The sequence below is a fragment of the Hyperolius riggenbachi genome, chromosome 6 (assembly GCF_040937935.1).
Source record: "Hyperolius riggenbachi isolate aHypRig1 chromosome 6, aHypRig1.pri, whole genome shotgun sequence".
NCBI lineage: Eukaryota > Metazoa > Chordata > Amphibia > Anura > Hyperoliidae > Hyperolius > Hyperolius riggenbachi.
In genome coordinates, this window is record NC_090651.1 from 389,543,870 (window position 1) to 389,565,784 (window position 21,915).

Below are 21,915 nucleotides of genomic sequence, written 5' to 3' on the forward strand. Positions count from 1 at the left end.
GGGAAGGGGTTATTGCCGTAGTGTCACATGATCACCTCCCGGGTGGTTTCGGCAGGGAAGGGTTTAATGCCGCAGTGTCACATGATCACCTCCCGGGTGATTTGGGCAGGGAAGGGGTTAATGCCGTAGTGTCACATGATCACCCCCCGGGTGGTTTCGGCAGGGAAGGGGTTAATGCCGCAGTGTCACATGATCACTCCCCGGGTGGTTTCGGCAGGGAAGGGTTTAATGCCGCAGTGTCACATGATCACCCCCGGGTGGTTTCGGCAGGGAAGGGGTTAATGCCGCAGTGTCACATGATCACTCCCCGGGTGGTTTCGGCAGGGAAGGGGTTAATGCCGCAGTGTCACATGATCACCTCCCGGGTGGTTTCGGCAGGGAAGGGGTTAATGCTGCAGTGTCACATGATCACCTCCCGGGTGGTTTCGGCAGGGAAGGGGTTAATGCCGCAGTGTCACATGATCACCTCCCGGGTGGTTTCGGCAGGGAAGAGGTTAATGCTGTAGTGTCACATGATCACCCCCCGGGTGGTTTCGGCAGGGAAGGGGTTAATGCCGCAGTGTCACATGATCACCCCCCGGGTGGTTTCGGCAGGGAAGGGTTTAATGCCGCAGTGTCACATGATCACCTCCCGGGTGGTTTCGGCAGGGAAGGGTTTAATGCCGCAGTGTCACATGATCACCTCCCGGGTGATTTGGGCAGGGAAGGGGTTAATGCCGCAGTGTCACATGATCACCCCCCGGGTGGTTTCGGCAGGGAAGGGGTTAATGCCGCAGTGTCACATGATCACCCCCCGGGTGGTTTCGGCAGGGAAGGGTTTAATGCCGCAGTGTCACATGATCACCTCCCGGGTGATTTGGGCAGGGAAGGGGTTAATGCCTCAGTGTCACATGATCACCCCTCGGGTGGTTTCGGCAGGGAAGGGGTTAATGCCGCAGTGTCACATGATCACTCCCCGGGTGGTTTCGGCAGGGAAGTGGTTAATGCCGCAGTGTCACATGATCACCCCCGGGTGGTTTCGGCAGGGAAGGGGTTAATGCCGCAGTGTCACATGATCACCTCCCGGGTGGTTTCGGCAGGGAAGGGGTTAATGCCGCAGTGTCACATGATCACTCCCCGGGTGGTTTCGGCAGGGAAGGGGTTAATGCCGCAGTGTCACATGATCACCCCCGGGTGGTTTCGGCAGGGAAGGGGTTAATGCCGCAGTGTCACTTGATCACTCCCCGGGTGGTTTCGTCAGGGAAGGGGTTAATTCCGCAGTGTCACATGATCACCCCCGGGTGGTTTCGGCAGGGAAGGGGTTAATGCCGCAGTGTCACATGATCACCTCCCGGGTGGTTTCGGCAGGGAAGGGGTTAATGCTGCAGTGTCACATGATCACCTCCCGGGTGGTTTCGGCAGGGAAGGGGTTAATGCCGCAGTGTCACATGATCACCCTCGGGTGGTTTCGGCAGGGAAGGGGTTAATGCCTCAGTGTCACATGATCACCTCCCGGGTGGTTTCGGCAGGGAAGGGGTTAATGCCGCAGTGTCACATGATCACTCCCCGGGTGGTTTCGGCAGGGAAGGGGTTAATGCCGCAGTGTCACATGATGTCTGCAGATGATGGAGTGACTTGCAGTGATTTGGGGCCTTCCCAGCAGAGCAATGTAAGTCTGCAGCATGTCGCAGTGCCATGTCACTCTGCACAGCAGGAGAGGGGTTAATGCAGCAAGACTGCTCCCCCCCCCCCCCCCCCCCCCCCCGCAGTACTCTGAGCATTGTGAATAGCACCGGCAGAGGATGAAGCGGTCCTGGCATGGAGAGTGTTAATGCTGTTGGGTGCATCATACAGGCCTCTTTCTGGACCCACTCACTGGGGGGGGGGGGGGGGGGGGCGGAGCTCGCTAGGCTGCTCCAGCAAGCATGGGGTTAACACGGTCGCATTACAAGGGGTTAATGCCACTGGGCTCTCCAGCAGGGATCAATGCAATCACTTCTAGACATGTACAACCCACTCTGGCGGGGAAGGGGTTACATCGCAGGGTCATGTGGTCCTATAGACTGACACACAGCGATTCTGTCCACCCCTTTATCATACACTCCAGGGACCAGGAGAAGTAGCTCATTATATCAGAATTGGTCACACATTGTATATTTAGGCAGTTGCAGCTGCTGGGACCTGAGGTCACTATATCCAGACATTTACTATATCAGAGTTCACTATTACCAGATTCTACTGTCTTATCATATACAGTATTCAGTTTGCACCATCTGCATTATAGATACAGCGCTGGGTCCCCAGTTCATATCCCAGCCAGGGCCCTAGACTACGATACATACTCTACATGATACACTATAGTAGGATTAGATTGTGAGCTCCTCTGAGGGACAGTTAGTGACAGGACTATGTATTCTGTGCAGAATTAGCTTTCCATACATTATACAGGACCTATACTGTAGCTTTCCATACATTACACACATTATACAGGACCTGTACTGTAGCTTTCCATACATTACACACATTATACAGGACCTGTACTGTAGCTTTCCATACCTTACACACATTATACAGGACCTATATTGTAGCTTTACATTACACACATTATACAGGACCTGTACTGTAGCTTTACATTACACACATTATACAGGACCTGTAATGTAGCTTTACATTACACACATTATACAGGACCTGTACTGTATCTTTACATTACACACATTATACAGGACCTGTACTGTATCTTTACATTACACACATTATACAGGACCTGTACAGTAGCTTTCATACATTACACACATTATACAGGACCTGTACTGTAGCTTTCCATACATTACACACATTATACAGGACCTGTACTGTAGCTTTCCATACCTTACACACATTATACAGGACCTATATTGTAGCTTTACATTACACACATTATACAGGACCTGTACTGTAGCTTTACATTACACACATTATACAGGACCTGTACTGTAGCTTTCATACATTACACACATTATACAGGACCTATACTGTATCTTTACATTACACACATTATACAGGACCTGTACTGTAGCTTTACATTACACACATTATACAGGACCTGTACTGTAGCTTTACATTACACACATTATACAGGACCTGTACTGTATCTTTACATTACACACATTATACAGGACCTGTACTGTATCTTTACATTACACACATTATACAGGACCTGTACTGTAGCTTTCCATACATTACACACATTATACAGGGCCTGTACTTTAGCTTTACATTACACACATTATACAGGACCTATACTGTAGCTTTCCATACATTACACCCATTATACTGGTCCTGTACATTAGCTTTACATTACACACATTATACAGGATCTATACTGTATCTTTACATTACACACACTATACAGGACCTGTACTGTATCTTTACATTACACACATTATACAGGACCTGTACTGTAGCTTTACATTACACACATTATACAGGATCTGTACTGTAGCTTTCCATACATTACACACATTATACAGGACCTGTACTGTAGCTTTACATTACACACTGTATACAGGACCTGTACTGTAGCTTTCCATACATTACACACATTATACAGGACCTGTACTGTAGCTTTACATTACACACATTATACAGGACCTGTACTGTATCTTTACATTACACACATTATGCAGGACATGTACTGTAGCTTTACATTACACACATTATACAGGACCTGTACTGTATCTTTACATTACACACATTATACAGGACCTGTACTGTAGCTTTCCATACATTACACACATTATACAGGGCCTGTACTTTAGCTTTACATTACACACATTATACAGGATCTATACTGTATCTTTACATTACACATACTATACAGGATCTGTACTGTATCTTTACATTACACACATTATACAGGACCTATACTGTAGCTTTACATTACACACATTATACAGGATCTATACTGTATCTTTACATTACACATACTATACAGGACCTGTACTGTATATTTACATTACACACATTATACAGGACCTGTACTGTAGCTTTACATTACACACATTATACAGGACCTGTACTGTAGCTTTCCATACATTACACACATTATACAGGACCTGTACTGTAGCTTTACATTACACACTGTATACAGGACCTGTACTGTATCTTTACATTACACACATTATGCAGGACCTGTACTGTAGCTTTCCATACATTACACACATTATACAGGACCTATACTGTAGCTTTACATTACACACATTATACAGGACCTATACTGTATCTTTACATTACACACATGTAAGGACAGCTACAGGAACGGTACTGTAGCTGTCCTTACATTACACACATTATACAGGACCTGTACTGTAGCTTTCCATACATCACACACATTATACAGGACCTATACTGTATCTTTACATTGCACACATTATACAGGACCTGTACTGTAGCTTTCCATACATTACACACTGTATACAGGACCTGTACTGTAGCTTTACATTACACACATTATACAGGACCTGTACTGTAGCTTTACATTACACACATTATACAGGACATGTACTGTATATTTACATTACACCAGGGTTCTCAAACTCAATTTACCTGGGGGCCGCAGGAAGCAAAGTCAGGATGAGGCTGGGCCGCATAAGGGATTTCACAAAAAAAGTCCTCAAATGTCATTAACAGTTTTAATTATTTCTTCTGAACATGAAGTGTCCTACCTTATAGTTCGCTTCAGTGCTCCCATTACAAGTTATCTGCCGTATCCCCGTCGCAAAACGAGGGCTGCAGAGCCCCCAAATCGCCCGGGGAGCAATCTGCCGGCATTTCCTGGAAGGGGCAGAGCTTTCAGCTTCAGCTCTGCCCCTCCTGATGTCAATCGCGGCGGATCGCCGCCTCTGCCCGCCCCTCTCACTCTTCCTTCACAGAGAGGGGCGGGTAGAGGCGGCAATCCGTGCCGCGATTGACGTCAGGAGGGGCAAAGCTTCAGCCAGAAGCTCTGCCCCTCAGCGCAGTCGTGGATGTTTGCCCGGGGGATATGGGGGCTCTGCAGCCCTCGTTTAGCGGCGGGGATGTGGCGGATTACTTGGGAGCACTGAAGCGAACTATAAGGTAAAATAGTTCGCTTCCGTGTCTCTTTTGATTTTGCCGGCGCGGGCCACAAAATATTGTACCAAGGGCCGCAAGTTTGAGACCCCTGCATTACACACATTATACAGGACCTGTACTGTAGCTTTCCATACATTACACACATTATACAGGACCTGTACTGTAGCTTTCCATACATTACACACATTATACAGGACCTGTACTGTAGCTTTACATTACACACATTATACAGGGCCTATACTGTATCTTTACATTACACACACACTATACAGGACCTATACTGTATCTTTACATAACACACATTATACTGGACCTGTACTGTAGCTTTACATTACACACATTATACAGGACCTGTACTGTATCTTTACATTACACACACACTATACAGGACCTATACCGTATCTTTACATAACACACATTATACTGGACCTGTACTGTAGCTTTACATTACACACATTATACAGGACCTGTACTGTATCTTTACATTACACACATTATACAGGACCTGTACTGTAGCTTTACATTACACACTGTATACAGGACCTGTACTGTAGCTTTCCATACATTACACACATTATACAGGACCTGTACTGTAGCTTTCCATACATTACACACATTATACAAGACCTGTACTGTAGCTTTCCATACATTACACACATTATACAGGACCTGTACTGTAGCTTTCCATACATTACACACATTATACAGGACCTGTACTGTAGCTTTCCATACATTACACACATTATACAAGACCTGTACTGTAGCTTTCCATACATTACACACATTATACAGGACCTGTACTGTAGCTTTCCATACATTACACACATTATACAGGACCTGTACTGTAGCTTTCCATACATTACACACATTATACAGGACCTGTACTGTAGCTTTCCATACATTACACACATTATACAAGACCTGTACTGTAGCTTTCCATACATTACACACATTATACAAGACCTGTACTGTATCTCTGCATTACACACATTATACTGGACCTGTACTGTAGCTTTACATTACACACATTATACAGGACCTGTACTGTATCTCTACATTACACACATTATACAAGACCTGTACTGTAGCTTTACATTACACACATTATACAGGACCTGTACTGTAGCTTTACATTACACACATACATGATTCATACTGTAGCTTTCCATACATTACACACATTATACAGGACCTGTACTGTAGCTTTCCATACATTACACACATTATACTGGACCTATACTGTATCTTTACATTACACACATTATACAAGACCTGTACTGTATCTCTACATTACACACATTATACAGGACCTGTACTGTAGCTTTACATTACACACATACATGATTTATACTGTAGCTTTCCATACATTACACACATTATACAGGACCTGTACTGTAGCTTTCCATACATTACACACATTATACAGGACCTATACTGTAACTTATCATACATTACACACATTATACAGGACCTATACTGTAGCTTTACATTACACACATACAGGATTTATACTGTAGCTTTCCATACATTACACACATTATACAGGATCTGCACTGTATCTTTACATTACACACATTATGCAGGATCTATACTGTAGCTTTCCGTACATTACACACATTTTACAGGATCTGCACTGTAGCTTTACATTACACACATTATACAGGATTTATTCTGTAGCTTTTCATACATTACACACATTATACAGGACCTATACTGTAGCTTATCATGAATTACACACATTATACAGAATCTGCACTGTAGCTTTAAATACACCCCCTATGCAGGCTCTGCACTACAGACTTGCAGTGTCCTGACTGTGCAGCTGTGCAGCAGCAGGGAAGAGGTTAAGCCTGGGCTCTCTGCTCCTTCTGGCCCTCTGCTGGCAGGCGGGGGGAATTGCCCTGTGCTGGCCTCCTGTGCTGGTGTGTGATAGAAAGGAATGCACTGCTTACCTCCTGGGCTTCAGCCTCCTGCAGCAAGGCGCTGGTGCTCTTCCTCAGGCAGAGAGCCTGGACCCCCCTGCTGAGCCTGGACCCCCCCCCCCCCCCCCCTGCAGCCCTCTGCCTTGGCTGGGTCACATCTTAGCGCTCCCCCTGTCCTCTGACTCTAGCTTCTCCATCTCTGTCTGTCTGCTCTCTCCTCCTCCCCTCCCTCTTCCCTCCCAATCCCCCCTCCTGTTTCCTCCCTTCTCTCTATCTTCCTTCCCTGTAGCCTCCCTGTGCACCCTGTCCTTCCTCTCCTGCCCTCACCCCAGTGCAGTCTGGGGCTCAGGACTGGGGCAGGCTGAACCTCTGGAGCCCCGGCAGCTGGAATCCCCCTTGCTTGCCCTGTAAGGTCTCCATGACCTCCTCTCTCTGTCTGTTTCTCAATGGCTCTGATCAGCCAGACGTTCTGCACTTTGCTTTAGGAGAGACACTGCTGGCCAACAAGCGCCTTCTGTGGGCAATATTATCTCAAGCATGCCCCGCTGTATATATGTACAGTATATGTATAATTAGCAGTTCTTTGTAATTGTGTAAAACTATTTTACAGTTATTCAAGTTTGTTTGAATATGTTTTGTTTTTCTCCATCTCAGAACTAACTATGACACATTAACCTCGCAAGTTCAAGTAACCCTTTGAGTCCAGCAGCATAAGAACCCCTTAGGCTAGGGCAAGTCACGTGTTCATCTGATATTTCATGATGGTCAAAAGTTCAGCCCATGCACGAGTCTCAATACTATTTGGGGATGTTCTGAATTGGGGGGACAGTGTTGGAATGTCGAGTGGAATGGTTGGTGTCTGTCGCCTTTCTATACACCAGACAAAGTGTCCTCAGGCAGATTTCAAAACCTGAAAGAAGTTCTACTCTCCCACTCTGACCAAAGTTAGGACCAATGTTTTGACTGGAGTCAGGACTTAAAGTGACTCTGTAACAAAAATTACAACGTTTTTTCTACCATCCTACAAGTTCCTAAACCTATTCTAATGTGTTGTGGCTCACTGCAGCACTTTATACTATGACAGTCTCTGTAATAAATCAATGTATCTTTCCCCTGTCAGACTTGTCGGCCTGTGTCTGGAAGGCTGCCAACTCTTCCGTGCAGATCTGTTCCTCTATGCACACTCCAGTGTGTGTGTTATTTACATAAGCCAGCAGCTTCTCTGCTATCTTATCAGTGATAGAAGAGAGCTGGATAAAAATCCTCCTCTGGAGGCTGTGAAAGGAGCTGGAAGGTCACATACTGAGGAATTAACCACATAGGCAGAGCTGTCTGCAGGAAGCCTGTCACTTCAGTGGGTGAGAGCTGAAGGGGTCAGAAGGTAAACACACACAAGTGATCTCTAGAGATTCAGAAGTAAGGCTGTATACAGCCTGCTTGTGTATGGAGGTATTTTCTATGTGTGGACATACTGTATATCAACCTACTTCCTGTTTTGGTGGCCATTTTGTTTGTTTATAAACAAACTTTTTAAAACTGTTTTTAACTACTTTTAATGTGGCGGGGAGCGGCGAAATTGTGACAGAGGGTAATAGGAGATGTCCCCTAACGCACTGGTATGTTTACTTTTGTGCGATTTTAACAATACAGATTCTCTTTAAGCTGCCTAAAGGGATGCTCCGACCAAGAGTAAAAAAAAAACCTGGCCCAAGGCATAGAACCGTGTATACTCACCTTCTCCATGACAGTCTGCATGTTGGCAGATCTCCTAACCTATGTGTTCCTTGCTGCTGCTGGCAATGGTCAGCAAAATGTTTTATTGAGGTGCAAAGATCAGAAAAGCAGCTTGTATTTCCATTCAGTGCTCTGCTCTGAATTTGGTGGGCATCCAGAAACTAGAGGCTGCAGATTTCTACCCTGAGTGGGATGAGCAGATGTCAGCCACGTGGCACATAGCTATCGGGGAAACTGCCTGCATTCAGAAAGAAGTGGAGGAGGTGAGTATACGCTATCCACCCTCCGTTCATGTTAATGAAGAAGAACTGTGAAAAGCAGAAAGGTTCAAATGGTGGCCGACCATTATGTGCAAAAGCCTGATCTGGCAAACAGTTTAATACTCTCTGAAATAGGGTCACCAAGATATGAAGAAAACTCTCTGAAATAGAGACACCAAGAGATATGAGTAAACTCTCTTAAATAGGGTCAACACACTCCGATGAGTTCTGGTTTACCATGAGCTTGCTGGTTAGTATGTACCTCAAGATATGAGGAAAACTCTCTGAAATGTAGAAACCAAAGTATGAAGAAAACGCTGAAATAGAATGACCAATACACAGTAGGTCATATATGAAAACTCTCTGAAATAGAGAGACCAAGATATGAGGAAAACTTTCTGAAATAGGGTCACCAGGATATGATGAAAACTGGGAAATAGAGAGACCAAAAAATGAGGAAAACTCTCTAAAATGTAGAAACCAAGATATGAGGAAAACACTCTGAAGTAGAATGACCAAGGTGTGAGGGAAACTCTGAAATAGAGTGACCAAGTCATAAGAAAAACTCTCTGAAGTATGAATTGGTGCATTAAGATATGAGGAAAACTCTCTGAAATGTAGAAACCAAGATATGAGGAAAACTCTCTGAAATAGGGTAACCAAGATATTAGGAAAACTCTTTGAAGTAGAGTCACCAAGATATGAGGAAAACGCTCTGAAATAGGGACACCAAGTTATGAGGAAAACTCTCTGAAATAGGGATATCAAGATATGAGGAAAACTCTCTGAAATAGGGTCACCGAGATATGAGGAAAACTCTCTGAAATAGGGTCACCAAGATATGAGGAAAACTCCCTGAAATAGGGATATCAAGATATGAGGAAAACTCTCTGAAATAGAGAAACCAAGATATGAGGAAAACTCTCTGAAGTAGCGACCAAGATATGAGAAAAATTCTCTAAAATATAGAGACCAAGGTATGAGGAAAACTCTCTGAAATAGGGTCACCAAGATATGAGGAAAACACTCTGAAGTAGAATGACCAAGGTGTGAGGGAAACTCTGAAATAGAGAGACTAGGAAAAAATACAAACACAAAGGAGTTTCTATCTCTCTTCCATCTATATAAACAACTAGTAGACCCAGCCCGTTTAAAAACGGGCTCTAGGTCTACGGCGGCCGCCGCCAGTGCGCATGCGAGCACACGCTGCGCAAGCGACCGCCGCGCCGAGCGCACGCTTGGCACGCCCGCCGCATGCGCGCACCCGCCAGGCGCGCGCCCGCACCCGCCCACCTAGCTCCACCCGCACCCACCCACCTTGCTTGCCTGTCCTGCTCCCTAGTCCCAGCTGTCAGTTACTGCGCAAATGCGCAGCAACACATCCTGGGACACGGACAAAACTGCTGGACGCAGCGACTCTTAGACAAGACAAGACAAATAACATTTATATTGCGCTTTTCTCCTTGCGGACTCAAAGCGCTTAGCTTTTATTAGGTAGGATAGTTGTGTCCTTGGCCGGTACTCACTCCTAGAACATTTTTTTTTTTATAATCAGAATTCTTCTTCACAACTTTCTGTCTTCTAAGAGGCCTCTTGTATTCCAGTAAGCCCCTGCTTCTGGGTGTGACTGCCAGTCCCTGTATCTGGGTGTGGCTGCCGGTCCCTGTACTGAGTGGGTGTGACTGACAGTCCCTGCATCTGGGTGTGGCTGCCAGTCCCTGCATCTGGGTGTGACTGCCAGTCCCTGCATCTGGGGGTGGCTGCCAGTCCCTGTACTGAGTGGGTGTGGCTGCCAGTGCCTGTACTGAGTGGGTGTGGCTGCCAGTTGCTGCATCTGGGTGTGACTGCCAGTCCCTGTACTGAATGGGTGTGACTGCCAGTCCCTGTATCTGGGTGTGACTGCCAGTCCCTGCATCTGGGGGTGACTGCCAATTCCTGTACTGCGTGGGTGTGGCTGCCAGTCCCCTTACTGAGTGGGTGTGGCTGCCAGTTGCTGCATCTGGGTGTGACTGCCAGTCCCTGTACTGAGTGGGTGTGACTGCCAGTCCCTGTATCTGGGTGTGACTGCCAGTCCCTGCATCTGGGGGTGACTGCCAATTCCTGTACTGAGTGGGTGTGGCTGCCAGTGCCTGTACTGAGTGGGTGTGGCTGCCAGTTGCTGCATCTGGGTGTGACTGCCAGTCCCTGTACTGAGTGGGTGTGACTGCCAGTCCCTGTATCTGGGTGTGACTGCCAGTCCCTGCATCTGGGGGTGACTGCCAATTCCTGTACTGCGTGGGTGTGGCTGCCAGTCCCCTTACTGAGTGGGTGTGGCTGCCAGTTGCTGCATCTGGGTGTGACTGCCAGTCCCTGTACTGAGTGGGTGTGACTGCCAGTCCCTGTATCTGGGGGTGACTGCCAGTCCCTGCATCTGGGGGTGACTGCCAATTCCTGTACTGCGTGGGTGTGGCTGCCAGTCCCCTTACTGAGTGGGTGTGGCTGCCAGTTGCTGCATCTGGGTGTGACTGCCAGTCCCTGTACTGAGTGGGTGTGACTGCCAGTCCCTGCATCTGGCGGTGACTGCCAATTCCTGTACTGAGTGGGTGTGGCTGCCAGTTGCTGCATCTGGGTGTGACTGCCAGTCCCTGCACTGAGTGGGTGTGGCTGCCAGTCCCTGTATCTGGGGGTGACTGCCAGTCCCTGTACTGAGTTGGTGTGGCTGCCAGTCACTGCACTGAGTGGGTGTGGCTGCCAGTCCCTGTATCTGGGGGTGACTGCCAGTCCCTTTACTGAGTTGGTGTGGCTGCCAGTCACTGCACTGAGTGGGTGTGGCTGCCAGTCCCTGTATCTGGGGGTGACTGCCAGTCCCTGTACTGAGTTGGTGTGGCTGCCAGTCACTGCACTGAGTGGGTGTGGCTGCCAGTCCCTGTATCTGGGGGTGACTGCCAGTCCCTGTACTGAGTGGGTGTGGCTGCCAGTCCCTGTATCTGGGGGTGACTGCCAGTCCCTGTACTGAGTTGGTGTGGCTGCCAGTCACTGCACTGAGTGGGTGTGGCTGCCAGTCCCTGTATCTGGGGGTAACTGCCAGTCTCTGTACTGAGTTGGTGTGGCTGCCAGTAGAGTGACCATTTTTTTGTTGGTTCAACCTGGGGCGGGGAAAAAGGGGAGGTGGGTGGGTGGGTGGCGCGCTGCGCTGAAAAATGGGTGTGGCCATGACATTGTAAGAAAGCAGTGTTTACGCCATGATGTGGTCAGACGAGGTTTCGCATCATGGGTGTGCAGAAACTGTGTGATGCTATTTAATAGTATGCCATAACTGCAAAGCAGCAAACATAGCCAACTATGACCATTAAATAATAAAATGCAGCAACAGTTACCCCAGACACCAGAAAATAAACGCTATGTAGGCAAAATTTCAGCACAAAATAAACGCAATGGGCAACATGTCAGCACTAAATAAACGCATTGTGGGCAATATGTCAGCACAAAATAAACGCAATGGGCAACATGTCAGCACAAAATAAACGCAATGGGAAACATGTCAGCACAAAATAAACGCATTGTGGGCAACATGTCAGCACAAAATAAACGCAATGCGGGCACAAAATAAACGCACTGTGGGCAAACATCTCAGCACAAAAAAAACCACTGTGGGCAACGTCAGTACAAAATAAACGCAATGTGGGCAACATGTCAATACAAAATAAACGCAATGCGGGCAACGTCAGTACAAAATAAACGCACTGAGGGCAAACATGTCAGCACAAAATAAACGCATTGCGGGCAACATGTCAATACAAAATAAACGCAATGCGGGCAACGTCAGTACAAAATAAACGCACTGAGGGCAAACATGTCAGTACAAAATAAACGCAATGCGGGCAACATGTCAGCACAAAATAAACGCATTGCGGGCAACATGTCAGCACAAAATAAACACAAACATTTCATCAGAAAATAAACGCACTGCGGCCAAACATTTCACCAAAAAATTAACGCACTGCGGGCAAACATTTCACCAGAAAATAAACGCACTGCGGGCAAACATTTCACCAGAAAATAAACGCAATGGGGGCAAAGATGTCACCAGAAAATAAACGCAATGGGGGCAAACATGTCACCAGAAAATAAACGCACTGCGGGCAAACATTTCACCAGAAAATAAACGCAATGGGGGCAAACATTTCACCAGAAAATAAACGCAATGGGGGCACAGTTCACCTGGAAAAACAAGCATTTACTCACCTGGCAGAAGTCTCCTCTGGCGCGCTGCTCCTGGGACCGTCTTGTTCCTCCTGCAGTCTCCCACGCTCAGAGTGCAGGGCTACGGCAAGATGGCGCCCGAAGCCCTGTACTGGAGACACAAGTAGTCTCCAGTATAGGGCTTCGGCAGCCATCTTGCCGTAGCCCTGCTCGCCTGCCGGTGTCGGAACAGACACCGGAAGACTAAGGAGGGTGGAGCGGGGCTGCGGGCAATGAACTGGCACGGCGTCTATACACGCAGCAGCCAGTTCATGCAATACAGTGACCAGAGTCCCGAGGCTGGGACGTCCCGCTGCTAGAAGCGGGACGTTTCCCGGGACTCCATGCAGCCTGGGACAGCGGACCCCGAATCCGGGACGCATCCCAGGCAATCCGGGACGTCTGGTCACTCTACTGCCAGTCACTGCACTGAGTGGGTGTGGCTGCCAGTCCCTGTATCTGGGGGTGACTGCCAGTCCCTGTACTGAGTTGGTGTGGCTGCCAGTCACTGCACTGAGTGCAGAATGTAGATATTTTACTGCAGAGAGCATGGATTTCCCTGCTGAATGCTGCAATCAATAGTCATTGGTACTTTGCTAACTCATGTATGACAGTCCTTTTTAGCAGCGTCGTCAGCCTGCAGCGTGTCGATGAGTATTGACAGCATCGTTCCTCATTACACAGAGCAGCTGAAGAGTGACAGCAGGACTCTGCATTATTCACATGATTTCTGCAATCTCATGTACATCTGTGGAGCCGATATGTATCTAGACAAGCGGAAACAGCAGACCCCCCCTCCCCCACACCCAGCAACCACTAAGGCTTTATATGTTAAACCGACTTTTTAATAACCAATCTCACCACCCCCCTCTCTTAATCACATTGGGGTTCAGCATTATTCAGGTGAAAAGAAAAAATATAAATTCTGTGTTATGCGCAGGAATCTCCTGGTGATAGGAGTGTGATCGAGGACACGCTTGCCAAGGGCCCTGCAGGCGCAGTGGCCAGCGATTGGCTCTGTCAGTGGAAATGAAACTTTGTCGTGGTGGGGGACTGGAGGATCGGTGTGTCCCGGGGAGGGTACAGGGCAGCTGCGGGAGGGACCAGAGGATCGGTGTCCCCCGGGGAGGGCACAGGGCAGCTGCAGGGGGCCGGAGGATCGGTGTGTCCCGGGGAGGGCACAGGGCAGCTGTTGGGGGACCGGAGGATCGGTGTGTCCCGGCGTGGGCACAGGGCAGCTGCAGGGGGACCGGAGGATCGGTGTGTCCCGGCGTGGGCACAGGGCAGCTGCAGGAGGGACCGGAGGATTGGTGTGTCCCGGGGAGGGCACAGGGCAGCTGCGGGAGGGACTAGAGGATCGGTGTCCCCCGGGGAGGGCACAGGGCAGCTACAGGAGGGACCGGAGGATTGGTGTGTCTCGGGGAGGGCACAGGGCAGCTACAGGAGGGACCGGAGGATCGGTGTGTCCCGGGGAGGGCACAGGGCGGCTGCAGGGGGGACTGGAGGATCAGTGTGTCCCGGCGTGGGCACAGGGCAGCTGCAGGAGGGACCGGAGGATTGGTGTGTCCCGGGGAGGGCACAGGGCAGCTGCGGGAGGGACCAGAGGATCGGTGTCCCCCGGGGAGGGCACAGGGCAGCTACAGGAGGGACCGGAGGATTGGTGTGTCTCGGGGAGGGCACAGGGCAGCTGCAAGGGGGACCGGAGGATCAGTGTGTCCCGGCGTGGGCACAGGGCAGCTGCAGGAGGGACCGGAGGATTGGTGTGTCCCGGGGAGGGCACAGGGCAGCTGCAGGGGGGACCGGAGGATCAGTGTGTCCCGGCGTGGGCACAGGGCAGCTGCAGGAGGGACCGGAGGATTGGTGTGTCCCGGGGAGGGCACAGGGCAGCTGCGGGAGGGACCAGAGGATCGGTGTCCCCCGGGGAGGGCACAGGGCAGCTACAGGAGGGACCGGAGGATTGGTGTGTCTCGGGGAGGGCACAGGGCAGCTGCAGGGGGGACCGGAGGATCGGCGTGTCCCGGGTAGGGCACAGGGCGGCTGCAGGGGGGACCGGAGGATCGGTGTCCCCCGGTGAGGGCACAGGGCAGCTGCAGGGGGGACCGGAGGATCGGCGTGTCCCGGGGAGGGCACAGGGCGGCTGCAGGGGGGACCGGAGGATTGGTGTATCCCGGCACGGGCACAAGGCAGCTGCTGGGGGGCGGTAGAAGCCCCAGGTAAGTTAAACTTGATTTTTTTTTTTTTTTACAAACTTAAAGGGAACCAGAGACGTTGAGGGGAAGCTTTTATACATACCTGGGGCTTCCTCCAGCCCCATACGCACGGATCACTCCCACGCCGCTGTCCTCTGCTGCCTAGATCCGCCGGTACCGGGTCCCGTCATTGCCGCGAGTCGGCCAGTCGGCCCGGCAGACGCGGCCAAATGTCTGCATCACACAGGGCTCCCTCCATACAGGTACGCGTGTGGCTGCCTACTGCGCAGCCTCATGCGTATGGGTATGGAGGGAGCCTCTGTGATGCGGACAATTGGCTGCGTCTGCCGGATGTGACGGGACCCGGTACCGCCGATCCAGGAAGGCGGCGTGGGAGCGATCCAGGCTTATGGGGCTGGAAGAAGCCCCAGGTATGTATAAAAGCTTGTTCTATTTTTTCTTAACGTTCCTCTCTGGTTCCCTTTTGTAACGATTGGTGTCAGCACGCAGAGAGAATCTGATTATTGGTGATCTGCAGTATCACCAAGAATACAGATATATACCCGATTATTGATGATCTGCAGAATCACCGATAATACAGATATATTGCTAACTTCTGGACACCTAAGGTATGTGAGTGTTTGGTGTAACAGTAGTACTTTGAGACATGTACCTGCTGAGCAGGTGATCAGAAGCAGCCTGGAGTACTGCTTAAGAGGACACCAGAACCTTCCAGCAGCCTGAGACTCTCCAAGGGGTGGAGTCAGGCTGGAGGTAGGAAGGACCAGAGTGTGAGTGACACCTGAAGGTGGATGTCACTGTCTGATCTGGAGACTATCTCTTAATGAGAAAGATAGCTCTTGAGGTCAGGCAAGCCAGGTCGGCAACACACGGTCAGATAAAGTACATAAACAGAAAACTGATTCGGTATCCAAGGCAAGCAGGGTTTGGCAACAGAGGACCAGATATGCAAGGTACCGAATTAGACGACAGAAGAATAGTCAGATAAGCAATAAGTCATAACAGATATCAAACAATGCCTAGTCTGGGTGTGAGGTCCTTGGTCTCTACACCCCGGAACTAGTCTGAAGTATAACAGAGTGAATTGTACAAGTTTCCTAGTCTTTGGTGTGAGGTCCGTGGTCTCGGCACCCTGGAACTAGTCTGGAGTATAACACAGATGACAATACAGTTCCCTAATCTGAGTGCAAGGTCCGTGGTCTCAGCACCCTGGAACTAGTCTGGAGTATAACACAGATGACAATACAGTTCCCTAATCTGAGTGCGAGGTCCGTGGTCTCAGCACCCTGGAACTAGTCTGGAGTATAACACAGATGACAATACAGTTCCCTAATCTGAGTGCGAGGTCCGTGGTCTCAGTACCCTGGAACTAGTCTGGAGTATAACACAGATGACAATACAGTTCCCTAATCTGAGTGCGAGGTCCGTGGTCTCAGCACCCTGGAACTGGTCTAAGCATAAACAGAATAATAATACAAAAGTTTCTGGTTTAGTGTGAATTCCCAGGGGCACCTGGTTCAAACACACTGAGAGAACTGACAAAGGTCTGAGTGCTTCCACGTAGTGATCGCAACGGCAGACAACTTGGGACTGGCCAGCAGCAAGTATATATGGAGCAGTACTCTCCAGCACCGCCCCTGAATGATCAACCAATGGACACTTGCCCTGGCGTCAGCTGATCAGCGCGATCAGCTGACCTTCCCATGTTTAGCATAAGAGTTCTGCCTTTCAGCGCGCGCGTTCCTCAGCCTGTGTGCACTAACAGACCCAGCCACGCCGCTCCGCACAGACCGCTGCACTGGACGCGGAATCCGCCGCCTCACTGCTGTCACAGCCGGCGGCCTTTCCGCGTTCTGCCCTGCCACCAGATGCACGCGTCCGCGTGCAAACCGCCGCATTGGACACGGAAACATCCGCCTCCTCAGTACCAAACGCGGCGGCTTTTCCGTGTTCTCTCACACCTTTAAAGAGAAACTCCAACCAAGAATTTAACTTTATCCCAATCAGTAGCTGATACCCCCTTTTACATGAGAAATCTATTGCTTTTCACAGACCATCAGGGGGCGCTGTATGACTGATATTGTGGTGAAACCCCTCCCACAAGAAGCTCTGAGTACTGTGGTACTTTTGACAGTTTGCCACAATGTAACAATGTTCACAGACAGGAATTAGCTGTTTACAGCTGTCTCCAATGGCCAAAACAGCAAGCAGCAGCAACATAACCTGCCCACAGTAACAATGTCACCATGTAATATATGTCAGAATGTAAATCAGGGAGAGGAAAGATTTTACAATGAGCAAACACTGACTAAATCCTTTATACAAAATAATTGTAAAAATGAAGCACTTTTTTTATTACACTATTTTCACTGGAGTTCCTCTTTAAGTTTCCCTTCAAACCTTGTATCTCTGTTATTCAGTTTGGAGTTCAGGAGGTTGACTTGACCAGGACCACACCCCTAAATGCATTGCCACGCCCCTGACCACACCCCTAAATGCATTGAAGCAACTGCCATGTGATTGGTTGATTAGATAACTGCATTCATGAGAAATTGAACAGGTGTTCCTAATAATCCGTTAGGTGAGTGTAGATACAGAATGTAGCACACAGCAAAGATGGAATTAAGAGGAGGAGAGTTTGCCAGGAGATTTTATTTCTGTTTATGGTGATCAGGGGGCTAGTTGCTGTTACAGGGTCCAGATTAGCGTTAGACAAGGAGGTGGGCGGGGTCAGGTACGGGGCAGGAGGTGAGGTCCAGGTTAGGCTGGGTAAGGGACTGGGGGCTGTTACAGGGTCCACATTAGACAAGGAGGTGGCTGGGGTCAGGTACGGGGCAGGAGGTGAGGTCCAGGTTAGGCTGGGTAAGGGGCTAGTTGCTGTTAAAGGGTCCAGATTAGCGTTAGACAAGGAGGTGGCCGGGGTCAGGTACAGGGCAGGAGGTGAGGTCCAGGTTAGGCTGGGTAAGGGGCTGGGGACTGTTACAGGGTCCAGATTAGCGTTAGACAAGGAGGTGGGTGGGGTCAGGTACAGGGCTGGAGGTGAGGTCCAGGTTAGGCTGGGTAAGGGGCTGGGGGCTGTTACAGGGTCTAGATCAGCGTCAGACAAGGAAGTGGCCGGGGTCAGGTACAGGGCAGGAGGTGAGGTCCAGGTGAGGCTGGGTAAGGGGCTGGGGACTGTTACAGGGTCCAGATTAGCGTTAGACAAGGAGGTGGGTGGGGTCAGGTACAGGGCTGGAGGTGAGGTCCAGGTTAGGCTGGGTAAGGGGCTGGGGGCTGTTACAGGGTCCAGATTAGCGTTAGACAAGGAGGTGGCCGGGGTCAGGTACAGGGCAGGAGGTGAGGTCCAGGTGAGGCTGGGTAAGGGGCTGGGGGCTGTTACAGGGTCCACATTAGACAAGGAGGTGGGTGGGGTCAGGTACAGGGCAGGAGATGAGGTCCAGGTGAGGCTGGGTAAGGGGCTGGGGGCTGTTACAGGGTCCAGATTAGCGTTAGACAAGGAGGTGGCCGAGGTCAGGTGCAGGGCAGGAGGTGAGGTCCAGGTTAGGCTGGGGAAGGGGCTGGGGGCTGTTACAGGGTCCAGATTAGCGTTAGACAAGGAGGTGGCCGGGGTCAGGTACGGGGCAGGAGGTGAGGTCCAGGTGAGGCTGGGTAAGGGGCTGGGGGCTGTTACAGGGTCCAGATTAGCGTTAGACAAGGAGGTGGCCGGGGTCAGGTACAGGGCAGGAGGTGAGGTCCAGGTTAGGCTGGGTAAGGGGCTGGGGGCTGTTACAGGGTCCAGATTAGCGTTAGACAAGGAGGTGGCCGGGGTCAGGTACGGGGCAGGAGGTGAGGTCCAGGTGAGGCTGGGTAAGGGGCTGGGGGCTGTTACAGGGTCCAGATTAGCGTTAGACAAGGAGGTGGCCGAGGTCAGGTACAGGGCAGGAGGTGAGGTCCAGGTTAGGCTGGGTAAGGGGCTGGGGGCTGTTACAGGGTCCAGATTAGCGCTAGACAAGGAGGTGGCCGGGGTCAGGAACAGGGCAGGAGGTGAGGTCCAGGTTAGGCTGGGTAAGGGGCTGGGGGCTGTTACAGGGTCCACATTAGACAAGGAGGTGGCCGGGGTCAGGAACAGGGCAGGAGGTGAGGTCCAGGTTAGGCTGGGTAAGGGGCTGGGGGCTGTTACAGGGTCCACATTAGACAAGGAGGTGGCCGGGGTCAGGAACAGGGCAGGAGGTGAGGTCCAGGTTAGGCTGGGTAAGGGACTGGGGGCTGTTACAGGGTCCACATTAGACAAGGAGGTGGCCGGGGTCAGGTGCAGGGCAGGAGGTGAGGTCCAGGTGAGGCTGGGTAAAAGGATTAAGAATGGGTCAGGGGAGTTTGTGGATCCTTGCCGTGCCGATATCCAGTGCCAAAGTAAACCGGAGCTGAAAGCAAGCGTGTGGCTACAAATCACTGCTGCTCTTGTTTCAGGGTGACCAGGAGGCCAACTAGTGCAGGACTCCCGGCTTCTGTTTGTAAATAGAGACCCCAGAACACCCTTCCCTTGGTACTACTAGGTCCAATCAGAGGCCTGGCAGGCAGGAAGTGTGGGCTCTGCCTGAAATTTCTGCTAACCACAGTGAAGGCATCAGAGGTGTAATTAGAGATCACATCAAATCCAGCGCAGGAGATTTGGGTGCAGCCAGCGCCACCATAGATGGTAATAGGAATTACGTCTATAGCGGCGCACAGGGAGTAACTTTGGTGCCGTCAGAAGATGGAGCTGAAGTTACATATAACACTGTAATTTGGCCGTCAGCAATAGCTGGGAGCTGAATTACATAATTCTCCACTATCCACATGGGCCTGAAGGGGGAATAGTAATTACCGCCGCCGAGACTTGTGCAGCAGCATAAGCTGTATATCGGCTGTATCCTGCGCCCAAGTCTCCCGGCGGCGATTTCACTCGTACCCATAATTAGAGCCCAGAATTCTCCATAAACAAGATTTGTAATGTACACTGCTTGCCACTTGGTGACAGTCATATATAAAGTTTAAAAAAAAATAAATTACGATCCTTCCTCTACCAACTAATTAAAAAACAAAAAAAACATATGCAACATTAAGACACTCAAAAAACAGAATCAGACCATGGAACCACTGTAAGAATCAATATAAGGATAATAAAACACTTTAGGGCCCTTGAGGGTCCCCTGTACAACAGAACATCTCAGGTTGCCAACATGGGCTCAAATATCAGAGGATTTCCTGCACCCCTCTGATGGCAGCCCGAGTAGAGTATTGTAGCCTCTGTTACACTGCTGCTGTAAGATATTTTACTGCCCCCTAGTGTTTGGCTGTATAGAGAGGTCATACCTTATGTCACAAGTGGGCTGTCCTTGGAGTCTGAGTCTGGCTGAGCCTTCTGATATCTGTCATGTGATCACAGTCACTGCTACTCCTAATCACAGGACCCTAGAAAAGGGCAGCAGGAAGAGAGGATCAGTTCTGATAATTCTTCATTATTAAATCTCAATCCCTTTCTGCTCATCGACGAGCAGAGAAAGCAGAACACACTGGCCTCAATTCACTAAAGGCAGTACTGCAGTAAAATCATTCAGGCTGGTACAATATTCAGTATTTTATACATTCGTAATATACCCCCCCCCCCCCCCCTCAAAAAAATCACATGCTTCAATACCCCAAGCCCTGCCCGGTAGTCTCACTGCTGTGGAGTAGGTCAGGCAGCAAGCTACCTTCTCTTACAAATCTGTGTATGAGCCATTCTAGTTCCTGTCCAGTCCATCCCTGGCATCCCTTTAGATGTGTATCTGTGCTAACTAGAGGGAGCTCTCCTGTGTATCAGTATACAGATCTGCACATCTAAAGGGATACAGAAAGGCCTGTTTACATGTTTCCTGCTCTGCCACGCTTAAGTCCCGCCCTCCAGAGCATCGGATGAGATGGGATGAGCAGCAGGGCTGTCTGGCTCTCCCTATTGGCTGCTACATCTGTCTATGTTACCACATGGAGAGTGAGAGTAACCGGCTGGTCAGAGCTGGAGGGAAACATACCGAACACTCTTAGGACTGGTGCACACTTCGGGCGTCATTCACAAAGCTGTGGTAACTCTTATCACGGTCGCACAAGAGTTTTGTGCGCACTATAACATGCGTAACGGTTTTCACATTTTTGCACAAAAACACGGCCATTTTTACGCGGAAATTTGTGATTGCGCGCGAAAACCGTTACGTGCGTTATAGCGCGCGCAAATCGGTAGCACGACCGTGATAAGAGTTATGGATTTGTGAATCAAGCCCCTAGAGCGCTTCTGAGTGCTTTATAAAACACCATCGCTTTCCAAATCGCTTGGCTAACGTTTCTCTATGGGATGGAGCACACCAGAGCCATGTGATGTTCCCAAACGCGGCTCCTGCAGGATTTCTGAGGGGATTCAGCCTCAGTGTTAAGTGTAGGAAAGGGGAAAATCGCTCTAAAAAGCGCTAAATCAGAGAGGAGTTCTGAGCATTTTTGTAAAAA

At 49.7% G+C, this 21,915-nt stretch overlaps 1 long non-coding RNA gene across 1 annotated transcript in view; it reads right to left on the bottom strand.

Annotated features, from left to right (window-relative positions):
* The window catches only part of LOC137522009 (uncharacterized), a 205,068-nt gene extending 184,224 nt beyond the window's left edge, over positions 1 to 20,844 (bottom strand). Inside the window, exon 1 of the long non-coding RNA XR_011022252.1 lies at positions 20,752 to 20,844. This is a non-coding gene — a long non-coding RNA (uncharacterized lncRNA). The remainder of the gene's footprint in view (positions 1 to 20,751) is intronic.
* Between the last annotated feature and the right edge of the window lie 1,071 nt (positions 20,845 to 21,915).